This window comes from Cebus imitator, unplaced genomic scaffold (assembly GCF_001604975.1).
Source record: "Cebus imitator isolate Cc_AM_T3 unplaced genomic scaffold, Cebus_imitator-1.0 Scaffold314, whole genome shotgun sequence".
NCBI classification, from domain to species: Eukaryota; Metazoa; Chordata; class Mammalia; order Primates; family Cebidae; genus Cebus; species Cebus imitator.
In genome coordinates, this window is record NW_016107629.1 from 2,199,813 (window position 1) to 2,217,742 (window position 17,930).

The window sequence follows — 17,930 nt, forward strand, 5'->3', positions numbered from 1 at the left end:
AAAAAAAAAAAAAAAAAAAAAAGAAAAAAAAAAAAAGAAAAAGAAGATGCATTGTTAGGTTATTTATTTGGTTTTTCCTCTTTTTTGATTTTTTTGATGTAGGGACTTATAGCTATAAATTTCCTTCTTAGTATTGCTTTTGCTGTATCCCATAGGTTTTGGTATGTTATGTTTCCATTATTATTTGTTTCAAGAAATTTTTCAATTTTCTTCTTAGTTTCTTCAGTGGCCCACTGGTCATTCATGACATATTGTATAATTTCCATGTATTTGTATAGTTTTCAAAATTCTCTTATTATTAATTTCTAGTTTTATTTCACAGTGGTCAGAGAAGATGGTTGATGTTATATTTCAATTTTTTATTTTTGGTGAATGCTACATGGCCCGGGACTCACCTTTCAGAGGAGTGGACTCCCCTCTAGCCCAGGACAGGCCCAGAAATGCCATGCAATAGCTACGTCCTGGAATCAGGAATCCAAAGAGCCTGCTTGTTCTCTATCCCACTGTGGGTGAGCTGGTATCTAAGTTGCAAGACTAAGTTCCCTTCACTTTTTCCTCCACTTTTCTCAAGCAGGAATCTTGCCCCATAGCCACTGGAGCTGGGAAAGTGCTGAGTCTCACCTGAATCCAGCAAGACTCAGTGTTTCACCCAAGGCCTTCGACCTTGTACCTGGGTATCACTGCTTGTTATTCAGGACCTAAGGACTCTTCAGCAAGCAGGTGATGAATCTTGCTAGGACTGGGTCCTTTCCTTTAAGGCAGCAGGTTCTCTTGTGGCCCAGGCTATGGCTAGAAATGTCCAGGGGTAAGGGCCTGGAACGGGGTCCTCATGACTCTGACTGGTGCCCTATCCTGCTGTGGCTGAGCTGCTATCCAAGATGAAAGACAAAGTCCTCCCAATTCTTCCGTCTCCTCTCCTCAAGCAAAAGGAAGGGGTCACTTTTGAAGCCATGAGCTATGCAACCTGGGGTGTGTATGGGGGAATGATGCCAGCACTCCCTTAGACACTCCAGCTGGTGTCTCAGTAGGTCACGTATTCCCCTAGTCCACTGTCTCTGGGCCCAGTTTATCCCTAGGAGTAGCCTAGGTGTTGCAATCCTTAAGGCCTAGACAGCCTTTCAAGTGTACCTGGGGCTCCAGAGTACTTTAGTCCAAGGTGACGAGGCTTGTGGGAACTCAGGTTCAGACTGTTGGGATCAGAGATTCCCCTCTGTCTAGGGTTTCAACGTTCCCTCTCTGGGCAGGCATCAGCTTACTTTGGTCTGGTTTTGCTTTCTGTTATAACAAGGGTGGCACTGAAGTCAATAACTCACAATTGCTGGTTTCAGTGCCTCGCTCAGTGATATGAAGTTAAAACCAGGTACCGTGAGTGCTCACTTGATTTTTGGGTACTTGATTTGTGGGTGCTTTTCTTTGTGTAGATAGTTGTTAAATTGGTGTCCTTGTGTGGGGTGACAACATGTGGAGCTTTCTATTCCATCTTGCTCCACCTTTCCCTAGGTTGTCTTTTTAATGTTTAGTTATAGGAGTTTTCTTTTCTTTTTTTTATTGTTTTGAGACAGGGTCTCACTCTGTTGTCCAGGTTGGAGGTTGGTAGTGCCGTCACGTTTGGTAGTGCCTAATTTTTGTATTTTTTTGTACAGACAAAATTTTGCCATGTTGCCCAGACTGGTGTCTAACTCCTGGGCTCAAGCAATCCGCCTGCCTTGGCCTCTCAAAGTGCTGGTATTACAGGCATGAGCCACTGTTACTGGCTAAGTCGTAGGAGTTTACAATGTATTCTGGATACAAGTTTCTTAGCAGATACATAATTTGCAAATATTTTCTCACATTTTGTTTGTTGTCATCACTTTTTTGTTCTTTGAAACACAAAAGTTTTAAATTTTGATGAAGCCTCATTTATTTTTTATTTTATTGCTTGTGCTTTTGATATCATATCTAAGAAACTGTTAACCTGATTCAGTGTCACAGAGTTACTCCTATGTTTTATGAGTTTTACAGTTTTAGCTTTTACATTAGGTCACTGATGCACTTTGGGTCAATTTTTATATATGGAATGAGATGAGGTCTAACTTGGTTCTTTTGCATGTGAATATCCAGTTATCATAGAACTATTTATTAAAAAGACAATTTTCCCACTGAACTGTGTTGGTACCCTTGTTGAAAATCAATTGACTATTCATAGGTTTATTTATGGATACTTAATTCTATTTTATAGATCTATATGTCTATCCTTATAGACCCAGTCTTGATTTTCATAGCTTTGTAGCAAGGTTGAAATTGGAAGTGTGAGTCTTTCAATTTTAGTCTTCTTTTGCAAGATTATTTTGGCTGTTCTGGGTCCTGCCATTTCCATATAAATTTTATTTAACTTATTTATTTTATTTGATTTTTGTAGAGATGGGAGTCTTGCTTTGTTGCCCAGGCTGGTCTCAAACTCCTGGCCTTGAGTGACCCTCTTGCCTTGGCCCCCCCAAAGTGTTAGGATTAAAGGCGTGAGTCATCATACCTGGCCTTCACATTAATTTTGGTATCAGTTTATTTATTTCTGCAAAAAAAGATAGATACAATTTTCACAGAGATTGCATTGAATTTATAGATCAGTTTTGTGAGGATTGCCATCTTAACAATATTAAATCTTTCTTGCAATTCATTTAGGTCTTTCAATTAATTTAGGTCTTTTAACTTTTTTTCGACTATGTTTTGTAGTTTTATTTTGTATATCGTTAGTTACATTTATTCATTTTTATGGTATTTTAAATGGAACTGTTTTCTTGACTTTATTTTCAGATTTTTCACTGCTAACATATAGACATACCATTGATTTTTGTATACTGATCTTGTATTCTATACTCTTGTTGTATGTATTTATTAATTCTAATACATTTTATTTTTGTGAGGGTGAGTGTGTGGATTCTATGCACGTATTATTTGTGGACAGAGATAATTTTACTTCTTCCTTTACAATCTGAATGGCTTTATTTATTTCTCTTCTCTTCTTAACCTGGTTAGAACTCCCAGTACAGTATTGAAAAGAAGTGGTGAGATGACACATCCTCATTCTGCTCCTGATCTTAGAGGAAAAGCTTTCAGACTTTTACGATAAAATATGTTAGTTGTGGGAATTTCTTTGTTAATCAAATAAGCTTTTGACTTGTTTTTGAAACTTAATTTTGCCATTACCTGGATCTGGTTCTTATTCCTGCTTGGGAACTTATATCTGCTTTGGACACTTTTTTTCATCATGGCACTAGCAGCTGTTAATTTTCACTGTAATTTCTATTATTAGTCTCTTCTGGAATGGAAGATCTAACTGTGTTTGACTGCTGTTTCTTTATGAGCTCCTGGGATCCGGACTCCCCAAGTCAGAAGTGTAGGGTGTGAAGCTTTGTAGCCTGTTGTGAAGAGAAGGTCAGTGGTTTTGGGAAAAGAAATAGATCCCTTTATATAAGTGTGTGTGTGTGTGTGTGTGTGTGTGTGTGTGTGTGTGTGTGTGTAGGAGGGTAGTTTGTACTCCATAAGCTTATTTGGATAATGACTTAGGAGCAAGTGGGCTGTGAAATCAGTTGCAGTTTAGGGTTCTGGGAACATCGGAAAAAATATTTTCAGAGTCCCCCAAGGTATGTTTCAAGAAGCACAGTCCTAACTCGTTTTTCAAAAATTGCTGCTAAGGTCATATGTGCTTGAGAAATGCTGCCTGCTATGTGCTCCCCTTAGAGACTCATTATGTATATTAGTGCATACGTTACTTAGGGGCCAGTCTAAGTTCTGGATCAAAGACCTCAAGATATAGTGGTTCAAAGAAGATGGAAGTTTTTTTCTAAAAATCCAGAGATGATTATTACAGGGCTGAGTGGGTGGCTTTCTGGTCCAAAATGGCTGCTCCTGATCTTGTCATCACATTTACATCCCAGCTCCTAGAAAGGAGAAATGGCAAGTCAAGCACCGGTTTATTTCCTTAAACATCGAGACTAGAAGAGACATGTCACTTCTGCTCACATCCCCTTGTTCAGATCTTACTCATTCCCAGCTGAAAGGGAGGCCAGGAAAAAGTCTCTAACTGGAAGATACGTGTTCAGCTAAAATGTAAGAGTTTCATTATTAAAGAAAGAGGAAGAGAATGACTATTGGAGAACAACTAGGTATCTCTGCCACAGCATATTGAAGGCTTTGAGAAATCCTGCAGCTAAGAGATCTGGTCTGTTTTTGGTTTTTGTTTTGTTTGTTGATGAAAAAGCTACCAATAGTCCACAGTGTCATTAGTGTTGCTTGGAACATGCCTCGGGAAATGTTCTTATAGATAACCTTCTTATAGAAAGGGTTATAGATAACCCCTTCCTCCAAGATCTGAGTGCTGAGACCATGGCCTTGCAAATTGCCTGATTATTATCTGGAGAGTGTCAGCTAGTGGGTCTTTCTGGAACAGAACGAGACTGGATATTGTATATGCAAAGCTGGTAGAATATTGTGCATGCAAAGCTGGCAAGTTTTTGAGTTTGGAAATTCTCTGTTCTAACTTCTGGGAGGAATAGCTAAAGCAAAACAAAATGACAAATACTGCACACACCCAGAAATAAGAGGCTCTAGTGTCAGCCCAAATAGTTATGCATCAGCCAGCCTCTGGAGTGAGGCAGAAGAACCAATGAATACCTTTTCCTTCGGGAATCATGATACAGGTGGGCAACATTGCACGTTCTACATGTGAGAGGGCACGTCTGAACTGAGGGACAGTCAGGGGTGACGGGCAGCCCATTGGCAATTAGTCAAGGTTGGGACTCCTGAGAAGACTTCTCCATGGGAACATCCCCCTGGGTATGGGCTGAGGAAAGGAGGAGAAAGTATGAGTTTTCAGGCTAGACAGGTTCAAATCCCAGCTCTGCCATGTAGTAGCTGGGTGAGCTTTAGCAAACTCTTTAACCTTTCAGAGGCTCTGTTTCCTCATTTGTAACGTGTGGGTGTGAGTCACTGTCTCCTAGCGTCATTGCAATGATCAAATATAGAAAAGGAAAATTGTCTGGCACTCCTCCTCCTCCTTTTCATACCACAAGGACATTGGGCTCCTGTGCCCAGGGTAAAATTAAGCTTTGCCTACAGTGGTTGCAGAGGGCAGTTCTAGCCCCATTGTTCCTTGTCTGATAGAAGAAAGTGGCAGATCTGGTCTAATGCAACCACACGAGTGAGGCAGAGAAAAAACATGGGACAAAGGGCCAGGAGACCGGGTGCAGGCCCCAGCTCTGCGGTGAACCGGATCCCTTCCCATCTCTGGGCCTCAGGTTCCTCCAAATTAATAGGACTAAACAACCCGGAATCTGTTCAGTTCCTACAGTGGGTGGGCTCTGGCCCTGTCCTCAGACTTGCAGCTCTTCTCTGAAAAATAGATGGAATTTTTCTTGGTTTTTCAGTATGTGTTTCTTCCACACCCTTCTCCAAAATGTTTTCCTGTGTTAATTTATTTGACTAAGAAGGTTTGTGGTGACAGATACCAAACAGGAAACGGCTGTCATAGCTCCTGTCTGCAAGTTTTTTTTTTTTTTTTTTTTTGCTTTTTTTTTTTTTATTTTTTTTTTTTTTTTTTTTTTTTTTTTTTTTTTTTTTTTTTTTTGCTTTCTCCTGTACAACTCACCTTCTCGGCATGGCTTGGTATCAACTGCTGGGGTGAGTCGAAGGGAAAGGGAAAGGGAAGTACATTTTTAGAAAGGAACATTTTTCTTCAAATTCAGGGTTTACTGAAGGTTAAGGATTATGACTACCCAGAATGGCAGCGTTAGGTGGCTCCACTGCAGGGCCTTTGCACACCCAGTTCCTTCTGCCTGGAATGTTCACTCTGTTCTGTCTTTCTAGTTAATTCTGCTTCTTTAGGATCAGCTCAAGCATCACTTTCTCAGTCTTCCAGATCCGTCTAGATGGGTTTGTTGGTGCTGCATTCTCGTAGAACCTTCCTTCAGTGCACTCACTGCACTCATCTTGGTTTGCAGTGGCGGGTCCAGTAGTGTGATGTTTTGGTTAATGTCTCCCTACCCTCCTGTACCTGGATCATAAGCCCCACAATGACAGGAACCTCGTGACTTGCCATCACATCTCCAGCAGCAAGCATGGTGCCTGGTACATAGTAGGTGCTTGGTCCATGTCCATTGAATGAATGAGGAACTTCCCACCCCTTCTACAGCCCAGGTTGGCTGGCCACGACACAGTGTCTGGGGGATGCATCTTGGCCCCTTGCCTGGTCATCCTCCTCATGCAGGTCTTTTTTGCTTCCCCATCTCCAGGACTTTGTTCCCACTCTACCAAAGTGTCTGAGAAATTATTCCAGAGGCCACCCTGGTGCTGGAGGCTCATGACAGCCCCTCCCCCAGCTACTTATAACTTACTAGAGAAGGGGCCTCTGAAGACTGAGAGACGTTTGAGGCCAAAAGGAATGAATATCTAATGGTAGAACTTCAGGTACCCCAAACGACAGTAGAGGAAAAGGGATAACCCTGATTCTTACACTGTGTCAATACCTTTTCTTAGAATTCAAAGACTCTAAGTCAGCAAAGTCTTCCAAGTCACATTGAGGACAGCACTGTGCTGACACGCTGTGGGCATGTGCATGTGTGTGCACTTGTCTGTGTATGCACAAGTGTGCCCATGTGTGTATGTGTGTGATGAATTAGAGGGAACAGGAGACAAACATACAGGTCTTGATTGGCAGACCTGTAGGAGAAGGCAGGGCCCCCCAGATGATCCAGTGTTGAACCACTCACCAGACTGGCCTGCTGGCAACAGCACGCCGGCCCCTGGAGGCTCACCCTTGTTTGTCAACATTACAGAACAGGATCGCCTTCCTAATGGGGTTTCATGCAGCACATGGGAAGGGCCCACTCCCTTGGGCTCCTGGGAGGTGTGTGACCTGCTGACTTAGGCCCAGAGCCAAAGCCTATTCTGGAACCAGAAGACTCAGGGCTTGGCTATGGCTTCGGAGCCAAAGGAAGCCCCCACCCAGCCAAGAACAGGTCTGGGAGGGGCAGGACCAGAATGTGACCCTTTCCTTGAGAGTGTCTTGAGTGTAAAGCCTGGAGCTCCAGGAAGGAAGCCCTGAGAGCCCTGGCTGGGGAAGGCGCAGCAGTGTCGCCCGCCACCATGGAAGGGATTCTGAGGGAGGGTCTCCCCTGTCTTAGGAAAGCAGGAATGTGGAGTAAGTTCCTGAGCTAACTTGGGCAGTAGAGAGGAATTTGGGAAACAGGATGAGATTTTTGGGAGGTTTCTGTGAGGTAAGCAGACGTGAAGGAATGCAAACTTAAAGCAGAATGAGGTTCAGGATCCTTCTGGAAGGTGAGTTGGCAGCACATCTTCCAAACTCGAGAGCGGCTAGTGCCTGATTCCAGCACTGCCTCTAATGGGATGATCCAAAAAAACCTCATTCTAGTTAAGCTTCCTCATTTCAGAGACAGGAAAACTTAGGCTGGGGCCAAAGGATTAAGTGATGAAACATTGAAACATTGCATCTCTCAAACAAAAACATTTCAGGAAGGTGAAATCAGGGACATGAATGTGCCATGGGGAAAATAGCTCTGCAAACCCAAAATACAATCCACTGCCATAATCTCAAGGGACCGAGGACCAACTGAGAGATTAGCTGTTTCCAGAGGGCCGTTCCCTTACCAAGCACGTGCACACAGATAAGAGAGGTTGCATAAGGTGGGAGGCCAGGGAGCCAGGAGCGTGCAGGCAAGAAAAACACTTGTGCAGGGAGGTCACCTTGATCCGAGGAAGCCCATTGTGCTAAGATTAGAGCCGCAGAGGTTACAAAGCAGATCAGGGACACGGCCCCGTGGGTCCCAAGGCACATGGGAAAACAAAAGCTAGATCCTTTAAACACTTTAAAATCTGGATTGAGAAAGTAAAGAAATTGCTCTTTTTTGGCAAGCTGCTCAATGGTGGGTTTTCAAGTTAAGTGAGACTGCGCACAGTTGTTTGTAATTTGTGATCCTGGGATACCCAAATTAGCTAATTTTCCTGCATGTGAATTCTGCTTTTTCAATCCCACCTCATCTTTATGTCCAGAATTCAGCTCCTACTGTATTAAATCCTGTTTTTAAAGGCAAACTGTTTTTTTGTTTCTCCTGGGAAGAAAAAAGAGACAGATGCATTCACATGATCTGAAAGGTCAGATTAGCATTTCCTCCTGATAATTAAGATTCTGCGCTAGACAATCACTACTTTATTCCTCGTAAGATGATAGACACCTGGCTTACATTTCTTCCCTTAGAGATTAGACGCTTATTTCCTCTTACTGGCCGCACAAGCCAGGAGAGACATGGAAAATGTGGAGACGGAGGGGTTGGATAATAAGACCTCTTATTTCAAAGAGGGCTGCAGTTTTTGCCGGCTGGAGAACAAAAGACTGAATGGCAATTTAATGTTACTCGAAAAAGGTCACCTGGCCAGGTGTGGTGGCTCATGCCTGTAATCCAGGCATTTTGAGGGGGCCAGGGTGAGGGGATTGCTTGAGGCCAGGAGTTTGAGACCAGTCTGGGCAACAAAGTGATACCCTGTCTCTACAGAAAAATTAAAAAATTAGCTAGGTGTGGTAGCGTGCACCTGTAACCCCAGCTACTCAGGAGGCTGAGGCAGGAGGATTGCTTGAGCCCAGGAGTTCGAGGCTGCAGTGAGCCATGTTAGTGCCACTGCACTCCAACCTGGGCAACAGGCTCCCCATCTCAATTAAAAAATTAAGGTCACCTGCTTTTCATACCACGGAAGGGACCCTAGGGTTAAGGGGTAACACAAGACATCTAAGTTGGAGACACTTGTCTGGTGGGGAGTGTGTGGGAGGGTTGGGTTTGCTTGCTCCTGTGTCTTTTTCATTTCGAAAGGATAGATTACCATTTGCTCTAAAGAGCATAGGGAAGTCCCTTTCTGAAGGCAGAGGGTGGGCCTGGGAGCCTGTCCTTTTCCTGTCCTGTGGCTGCTCCGCCCAGGTCTCTGTTCCTCACTGCATGCCTCTTGAGCTCTTCTACTTTAGGGAACCAAATACCACTTCCATGGTGGAACTGCATGAGCTGGCGCCTCTGTGCCTGGAGGCTGCAGGGCAGGCTAAAAATGAAAATGTGGCCTGAGATCACCTAACATCACTGCTTCAGCTCTGTCTCTTCCATGCTGTGGAATGAGGTGACTGTCACGTGAAATGCACCCCTTTCTGGGCAGCATGATCGTCTCAGAGCTCACACGGGTTTCCGAGGGCAAAGACATCCTGTGCTGGGATTTAAATAGACAAGTCTAGCATTTAAGGAGCATGAAGTCATTTTCAATGAGGGCAACCTAAAGAGAGATGTTTATGTGAATGTGATGCCAAAGGAATCCACTCCAGCTTTTAGAGAAGCTCTGACCATCTCCTCATGGCGGGAATGCAATACCAATGGGCACCAGCAGCATGCGCGAGGCATTTCACATGGGAGCTCTCATTTCATTCTCAGAGCAGCCCTGCGAGGCAGGCATTATTATTTCTAGGCAATAGACGAGGAGAGGAAGACCTGGGTGACAGCAGTGGTGAATGGCAGAGCCAGCCTGCATCTGGTCTCACTGTGGTTAGGCACATGCTCTTTCTTTCACACTAGCAGCTCCCATTAAAAGATCTGGGTCAGTTGATCTCCTGCCATTCAGGCTCAAAGGCCGCCCTCCTTGGGACTTTGATTAGGCAGAAATCTCAGAGCCTTGCCCCTTGTCAATGAAGTCCAGTGTTTTCTCTCATCTTCTAGCCAATACCAGACAATCTCAGAAGGAACCAGGGTCAATGTCACCATAGTTAACACACGCCTTCCAAAGAAGGAGCTGGGTAAAGTGCCAGGGCTCCCTTAGCTTCCCAGGCTGGGCCACGGGAAATGCAGGAGCTGAGCCACAGGGATAGCTGTGTGTGGCAGCTGCCCAGCTAAGTCCTGTAATCCCAGCACTTTGGGAGGCCAAGGTGGGCCGATCATGAGGTCAGGAGTTCGAGACCAGCATGACCAGCATGGTGAAACCCCATCTCTACTAAAAATACAAAAAAATTAGCCAGGTGTGGTGGCATGTGCCTGTAATCCCAGCTACTCAGGAGGATGAGGCAGGAGAATTGCTTGAACCCAGGAGGTAGAGGTTGCAGTGAGCCGAGATCGGGCCATTGCACTCCAAGCCAGCCTGGGCGACAGAGCGAGACTCCTTTTCAAAAAAAAAAAAAGAAAAGGATAGTTGTGTATGCTGGGAATGAGATTAATGTCAGCTGAAGCCATGGCTGCCTCATTTGCCATCACATCGCCTCGGATCTCCTGCACAGCACCTGCATCATACCTGCTTCCACCACGCCCAGGTTAGCACACACCCTGTTCCCTCCACTAGACCAGGAGGTGTTGGAAGGTGTGGCTGCTGTTCCTACGCTGTATCATCAGGGACACGTGGTAGATAGAGGCTTCGATGAACTGAGTTGAAAGGAGTTTGTGTTAGAAGCAGGTAAGAGATGCTTCTTGGGGCCCTCTTGGCACAAACTGTGATCTTAAAGTCCTGCAGTTAGAATATGAAATTAATGACTTCTGATTTTTAGACTAGCTTGGAATAATAAGAATAAACCTGGCCTAGGAGCTAGGTCAACTCCCTCAAGTCCTGGCTCTGCTACTTTTTAAGATTTGGGGCAAGTTATCTAATCTACTTCAAACTGAGTTTCTGGCATAAAATATGTGTCCTAGTTAATCTGAGTTTTAAGAGAAATGAATGAGATCACAAAGACGAAAGCACTTGTAAATGAGAAATACAAGGTGAATAATTTTTTTATGTTGTAGAAAAAAATGTAATGAATAATCCAGTTGTCTTATCAGTTCCAGAGTGGTGTTTGTCTGGTTTTTTGATAGCCCCCAAGACACACACACACACACACACACACACACATTAGGCAACCACTACCTAAATCAAAATATAGAATATTAGTACCATCAGAGGCTCATTTTGGAGCCCTTCATAGTCAATATCCCCCAAAAGTAACTCTAGATTGGACTTTCCTGTCCTCTCATCTTGGGATTTTACCTGAAAAGTCTTCTTTGTTTGGGGTTTCCCCGACATCCCAGCTCCTCTTCCTCTGCCTTCCAGGTCAGGTCTGCAAACGCCCGCTGTTTTCTCCCACCCAAGAGAAGTTATGGCATGAGATAATGGCTGCAAGGCCAGCCTCAGGACCCCACAAACCGTGAGCTGGCCGAGGCTGGAAGCCACTCCCCGCCCCCAGGCTGGATGCACCTTATAGGCCTCTGTTACCACATTTCTATAACTTCACACCCAGCTGCCTCAGAGTCATTCTCTCCCATCAGCCTGTGAGCCTCCTGAGGATACCGACCATGTTCTGTCCATTCTACATTCCTTGATCCCTGCTGCAGAGAGGTGTTCGCACAACCCACCTGAGTTGTAGAGTTTGGTATAGGACAGGATATCAAATTTGGCAGGAACCAAATTCATTACCTGAATCATTAATCAGGTAATGAAGTCACCTTCTTAGCTGAGCTCAGTGGCTCGTGGCTACAATCCCAACACTTTGGGAGACTAATGTGGGAGGATTGCAGGTGGTAAGATCGTTTGAAGCCAGGAGTTCAAGACCAGCCTGGGCAACACAGCAAGACTCCATCTCTATGAAAAATAAAATAAAATAAGAAAGGAATAACCTCTAGGGAGTTTGCCTTTTTAGCACCAAAACATGGAGAAAATTTCCAAGGTTCTTGCAACCTGGGAAACTAACTTGCAAAATATCACCCTCTCTTTCAGTGGGACACATCCCAAGAATATAAAAGTAGCTTTTCAATGTGTGCAATTATTTATTAATTTTTTAAAGTGACCAAATGTCAAGGAGCCCCAAAGCCAGCAGCCCAGATTGCACAACCCAGATTGCTAGGAGTGGCACCACTGCTGGAACAGGTGAGGCAAGAACCTTGAAAACTTGCTCCATGTTCTGGTGCTGAAAAGACAAACTCCCAGGAGGTGGATCCCTGAGCCAGCAGCATAACCAACCCAGCAACTCGTCAAATGTACACAATCAGACAAGAAGCAGGCCTGGCACTTCTTATTTCCCATGCAGGTTTTGCTTGCCCAGCTTGGTCAATGGGGTTTTACAGGGAGAGAGGCTAAACTGGTTTTGTGCTTTCTCTATTTTTTCCACCTTTGACCCAGCATTAACCCAGTGGGAGATTTCCCCTCCCCCAGCCACCCACCAGCCCAGGTCAACTCCATTGGTAAAAATATGGAGCTGTCACCAAGTCTACCACCACATCCCCTTGCCTCCATCTTCCTGTCATGTCTTAAGTCCACGAGTTCTCTCCATCCCAGCCACCCTTGCCATAGCTCAGCTCCGGGTTAGGTCCCACCTGGGTCACCAGTCTCTGCTCTCCTCACTGCTGAATTCGCTGATGACATCACCACCAGTGTGACACCTAACAGCATCACCATCACCTGCTTAAAACCCTTTCATCCTTTCCCATTGGCTTACAGACAGATTTTAAAACAGCTTCATTGAATATCTTCATTAAGATATAATGCACATATCACAGAGTCCACTCTTGAAAAGTGCACAATTCAGGTCGGGTGCAGTGGCTCACACCTGTAATTTCAGCACTTTGGAAAACCTAGGTGGGTGGATCACTTGAGACAAGGAATTGGAGACCAGCCTGGGCAACATGGGGAAACCCCATCTCTACAAAAAATACAAAAGTTAGCCGGGCGTGGTCATGCACGCAGGTAGTCCCGGCTTCTCAGGTGGCTGAGGTGGAAGGATGGCGTGAACTCGGGAGTCTAGGCTATTGTGAGCTGAGATCATACCATTGTTGAGCCTGGGTGACAAAGAGAGACACTGTCTCAAAAAATAAAGTATACAATTCTGTTGTCTTTATTGTAGTCACTCGGTTGTGCAATCATCACCATTAGCTAATTCTACATTTTCATCACTTCAGAAAAGAAACCCTTCATCCATTAGCACTCACTCCCTAACCTTCCTCCCCCCAACCCCAGGCAGCCACTAATGCACTTCTTCCTCTATGGGTTTGCCTATTCTGCGTATTTTATATGAGTGGAATCCCACAATATGCAGTCTTTTGTGTCTGGTGTCTTTCATTTAACACAATGTTTTCAAGGCTGATCTGCACTGTAAAATGTATCTGTATTTTATTATTTGTCAAGGCTGATTGGCATTTCATTGCGTTGCTATGCCACATTTTGTTTATCCATTCCTCAGTTGGTGAACATAGTGGTTGCTTCTGCTTTTTGGCAATTATGAATTGTGCTGCTATGAACACTTGTGTACAGGTTTTTGTGTGGGCCTGTTTGCGTTTGTTTGGTGTAACTAGCTAGGAGTGGAGTTTCTGGGTCCTGTCGTGTTTAAGGATTCATTTCAATGCCTTACTGTGAGGCCAGGGCTCTGCTCATTCAGGGTCGGCCACGCCCTATCCCAGGCTCCACTCCTCTCTTGCCAGAGCAGATGACTGCAACACTCAGAACATACCACACCTGACACTTCCTGCCATCCACCCCCACAGCATGGCCTACCTCTCTCTAGCCTCTGCACCTGGATAACTCCTTCAAACCTCAGTTCAGGCATCACCGCTAACTGGGGATTCTCCAGTGAACAAAATATCCCTGCTCTTATGGAACTCATGTTAGAGAGAGGTGAGATAGGTAAAAAGAAATAAAACTATATATTAACAGGCATACATGTTATGTACACAACTATTTACTAAAAATTTAAGCATCCCTTTCCACGGTGTAGAATTGTTGCTGTCCCAACAGGAACAAAGTTTATATCCAGCCTTCTTTCTATCCAGATGTGACCACGTGATGAATTCTTGCTGGTGGGATGGAAGTAGAGAGATATGCGTCACTTCTGGGATTGGGCTTTTAAGAAGTGGGTGGGTTTTGGCCATACTCTTTCTTCCTCTCTGCAATTTGGGTGCAGGAAACTTTGAGGCACTAGGGATGGCGGGTCCGCAGGATAGAAGGAGCCTGAGTGCCTGAATCACCACGTGGAAGCGAGCCATGTGCTGACCAGGAGCACCACAGCAGGCTGAGGGAGGACGAGGGTCCAACTTGTCTTAGGCCACCGAAGGGTGAGATCCTTTCTGAAGGGTGGTAGTGTTTCCCTCATACATTCGAAAATGAAAGGATTTTTCCATCAGCTATAGTCAGACATAATTCATCTTTTCTGGAACAGAAAAGTGGATGTGTACTTTTACTTGCTTCCTGCTTTGGTGCCTTTTGTGTAAGGGTCCTCTAAGTCAACCCTGAAAAATTTTCCACCCAAAAATATTCTCCAACCAGGCGCAGTGGTTCATGTCCATAATCCCAGCACTTTGGGAGGTTGAGGTAGGTGGATAGCTGAGCTCAGGAGTTCAAGACCAGCTTGAGCAACATGGCAAAACCCTGTCTCTACAAAAAAATAAAAAAATACAAAAATTAGCTGAGTGTGGTAGTGCACATCTGTAGCCCCAGCTACTGGGAAGGCTGAGATGAGAGGATTGCTTGAACCCAGGTGGTTGAGGCTGCAGTGAACTGTGATGGTACCACTGCACTCCAGCCTGGGCAACAGAGTGATACCCTGTCTCAAAATAAAGAAATAAAATAAATAAATAAATAAATAAATAAAAATTCTCCAAGCACCCTCAGCAGAGCCAGCCAATTGAGAGGCAGCATGGATTTTTGGGAAGGGGAGAGAAATGGAGGATCTGCCTTTTATAGTAATGATCCCTTCCCACTGGTTTCCAAGTCACCTCACCTAAACACATACAATTTACTCATGCAACTCTTCACAGGCAGAGGCACATTTTCTCTACCAGAGTTTTGGAGATGAGCTCTCAAACCCTGTGACAGCAGAGCCCCCAGGTGAATGAAAACATGGCCTGTGCCCTAGGCCTCCTGTTCTTCCCTCAAAGCCCATCTCTGCACAGTGCACATGCTCAACTCGCTGAGCAGAAAAAACAGTGACGATCCCAGGTGGAGACCCAGGAGGGGGTTACATCTCACTCAAGAGCACAGCATCCCCACTCTCACCTTAACTAGCTCTGCTCTCCTCAAATTCTCTCCTCACAGCCCCTTTCCCTCCTCTTTATTCCCTGTTCCCCTCCCCTTCCCTGACCCCCTGTTCATCTCTGCCTCTGAACTCAGGAAGTTGCCTCTGCCCAGTGTGGGACGCCCCTCTTCTGGGTCTCTCACTCCTTTTTTCTTATACAAAGCATCAGTATTTTCATTTTACCGCTTTAATCCTAGTTACACAAATTAACTTTCTGTGGAGCCACCCTTAAACAAAGTAGAGCAGGGGTGTTATAAATATCCGTAAGGTTGTTTATCTTAGCTGGAACTCAAAAAATACCTGTTTTTTCTTTCTTTCTTTCTGCCTTTTACATGCCCAAAATACCTGCCACAGTATAAACATTCCACACATCCTTGTCAAATGCAACCAAACATCCTTGGAAATATATTGGAAACACATTGAATATACCAAAAGAAGTCACAATTTAAGGTGGAGTTATCATGGTGGCTAGCATCTTACTCAGTTGCATGAAAGAGTTTAAGTCGATTCAACCAAGGATGCAGAAAGAAAGAGCTGCTTTGCACCAGGCGATGGCATCTAACAGATACTAACAGGTGTTCTGGCTTGTCGCTGGGCGATTGTGGTTTCACATTTAAGTTTACTGGCACCGACACCTGCGATTTTGCATATTCTTGCTCAGACCACAAAAATCTTTATTACAACGTTTGAGTACCCTGGAGTGGATAACTCTAAACTGACCCAGACACTGTCCTTCCATCTTCAAGGTGAGTCCAGTCTTTTAAGTGTTTTAAATTCTGTAGACATGAGATGTGTGATGCATTTCAACCTCTGCCTCCCGAGTTCAAGCGATTCTCCTGCCTCAGCCTCCCAAGTAGCCAGGATTACAGGTGCCACTACACCTGGCTAATTTTTGTATTTTTAGTAGAGATGGGGTTTCACCATGTTGGCTAGGCTGGTCTCGAACTCCTAACCTCAGGTGATCCACCTCCCTCAACCTCCCAGAGTGCTGGGATTGCAGGTGTGAGCCACCGCACCTGGCCTAAATTATTATTATTTTTTAAGAGACAGTGTCTCGCTCTTTCACCCAGGCTGGAGTGCAGTGGTGCAATCATAGCTCACTGCAGCCTTGAAATCTTGGGCTCAAGCGATCCTCCTGCCACGGCCCCTCATCAGTTATAGCCAACCTTTATTGAGCATTATGATGTGGCAGCGCTGTCTGTCCCAAGCACTTTGCGATTTTATCTCACAATATCCACACCACTGTCCTATGAGGTAGCTACTATTGTTGTCCCTATTTTACCAAGAGGGAACCTGAGGGACTCATTTGTCTAAGGTTACTTGGTAAGTAAAAATTAGGAGGCAGGCTTCCAGGCCTATCGGACTCCAAAGACCTGCACTCTTAACCCCCGTGTTTCTCAGCAGAAGGTAGAACACTTGACTTTTATGAGTGACACAAGTATAAAGCTGGCATGCAAGTCATTACTCTGGCACATCTCTGGGCCCCCAGCAGTGTGGCTGCGCTGGTTCAGGGCCTTTGTTGAACGTTCACGTCTGCTTTGCAGGTGGCTTGAAAAGGAGGATGAAGAGGAAGGGAAGGAAGAGCAGAAGTTCATTGCTTTTGGGCTGCATTTAGCACATTCCAAGGCAATTAGTGAATGCTCTTTTTTGTGTTTCAGATGAATGATGGCCCCTTCAGTGATGATAGAATCCACAAGTCTCCCGTTCAGAAGGAACCAACAACATGTAGTTCAGGCTTCTGCCTCCAGGAAAGATTGGAGAGATGACCCCCCAGACCTGTTTCTTCATCACTATGAAGGGGTTGGGGGAGCAGGCAGACCAATGGCCTTGAGGCCTGTATTAGTCCATTTTCATACTCTTATGAAGAAATACCTGAGACTGGGTAATTTATGAAGAAAAGAGGTTTAATTGACTCACAGTTTCACATTGCCTGGGAGGCCTCACAATCCTGGCGGAAGGCAAAGGAGGGGTAAAGCCCAAGGCAAGAGAGTATGCGTAGGGAACTGCCCGTTATAAAACCATCAGATCTCATGAGACTCATTCACTACCATGAGAACATCACAGGAAAATCTGCCCCCATGATTCAATTACTTCCCACCAGGTCCCTCCCATGACATCTGGGGATTATGGGAGCTACAGTTCAAGATAAGCTTTGGGTGGGGACACAGCCAAAGCATATCAAGGCCTTTTCTGGATTGGCTTAAAAGGCCAGGAGAGATGTCAGCCTCCGGTATTCCTGTGTAGAGGAAAGCCAAGGATGCCCTCTTCTCCCTAGAATGATGTCCATTACTTGATGACCTTTCGAGGTGATCTCTGGCTGCAGTCTCTCCTCTACAAGAGGTAGGTAGGAGAAATGCTTGAAGTGCTGGGGATCTGGGGGCTGGGTTTCAACAGAGCTGTTGAGAAGGTAACTAGGAACCAGAGCTGTCCAATAGGTTTTGTTGAGCCACTATGGAAAACAGTGTGGAGATTCCTTAAAGAACTAAAAGTAGAACTACTTTTGATCCAACAATTTCATTACTGGGTAACTACCCAGAGGAAGAGAAGTAAGTATACAAAAAAGATACTGCATACACATGTTTATAGCAGCACAATTTGCAATTGCAAAAATATGTAACCAACCCAACATGCCCATCAATCAACAAGTGGATAAAGAAACTGTGAGAGAGAGATATATATATGTATATGTATATGTGTGTATACACACACACACACACACACACACACACACACACACGTGATGGAATACTACTCAGCCATAAAAAGGAATGAGTTAATGGCATTCGCAGCAACCTGGATGGAATTGGAGACTATTATTCTAAGTGAGGCAACTCAGGAATGGAAAACCAAGCATCATACATTCTCACTCATAAGTGGGATATAAGCCAAG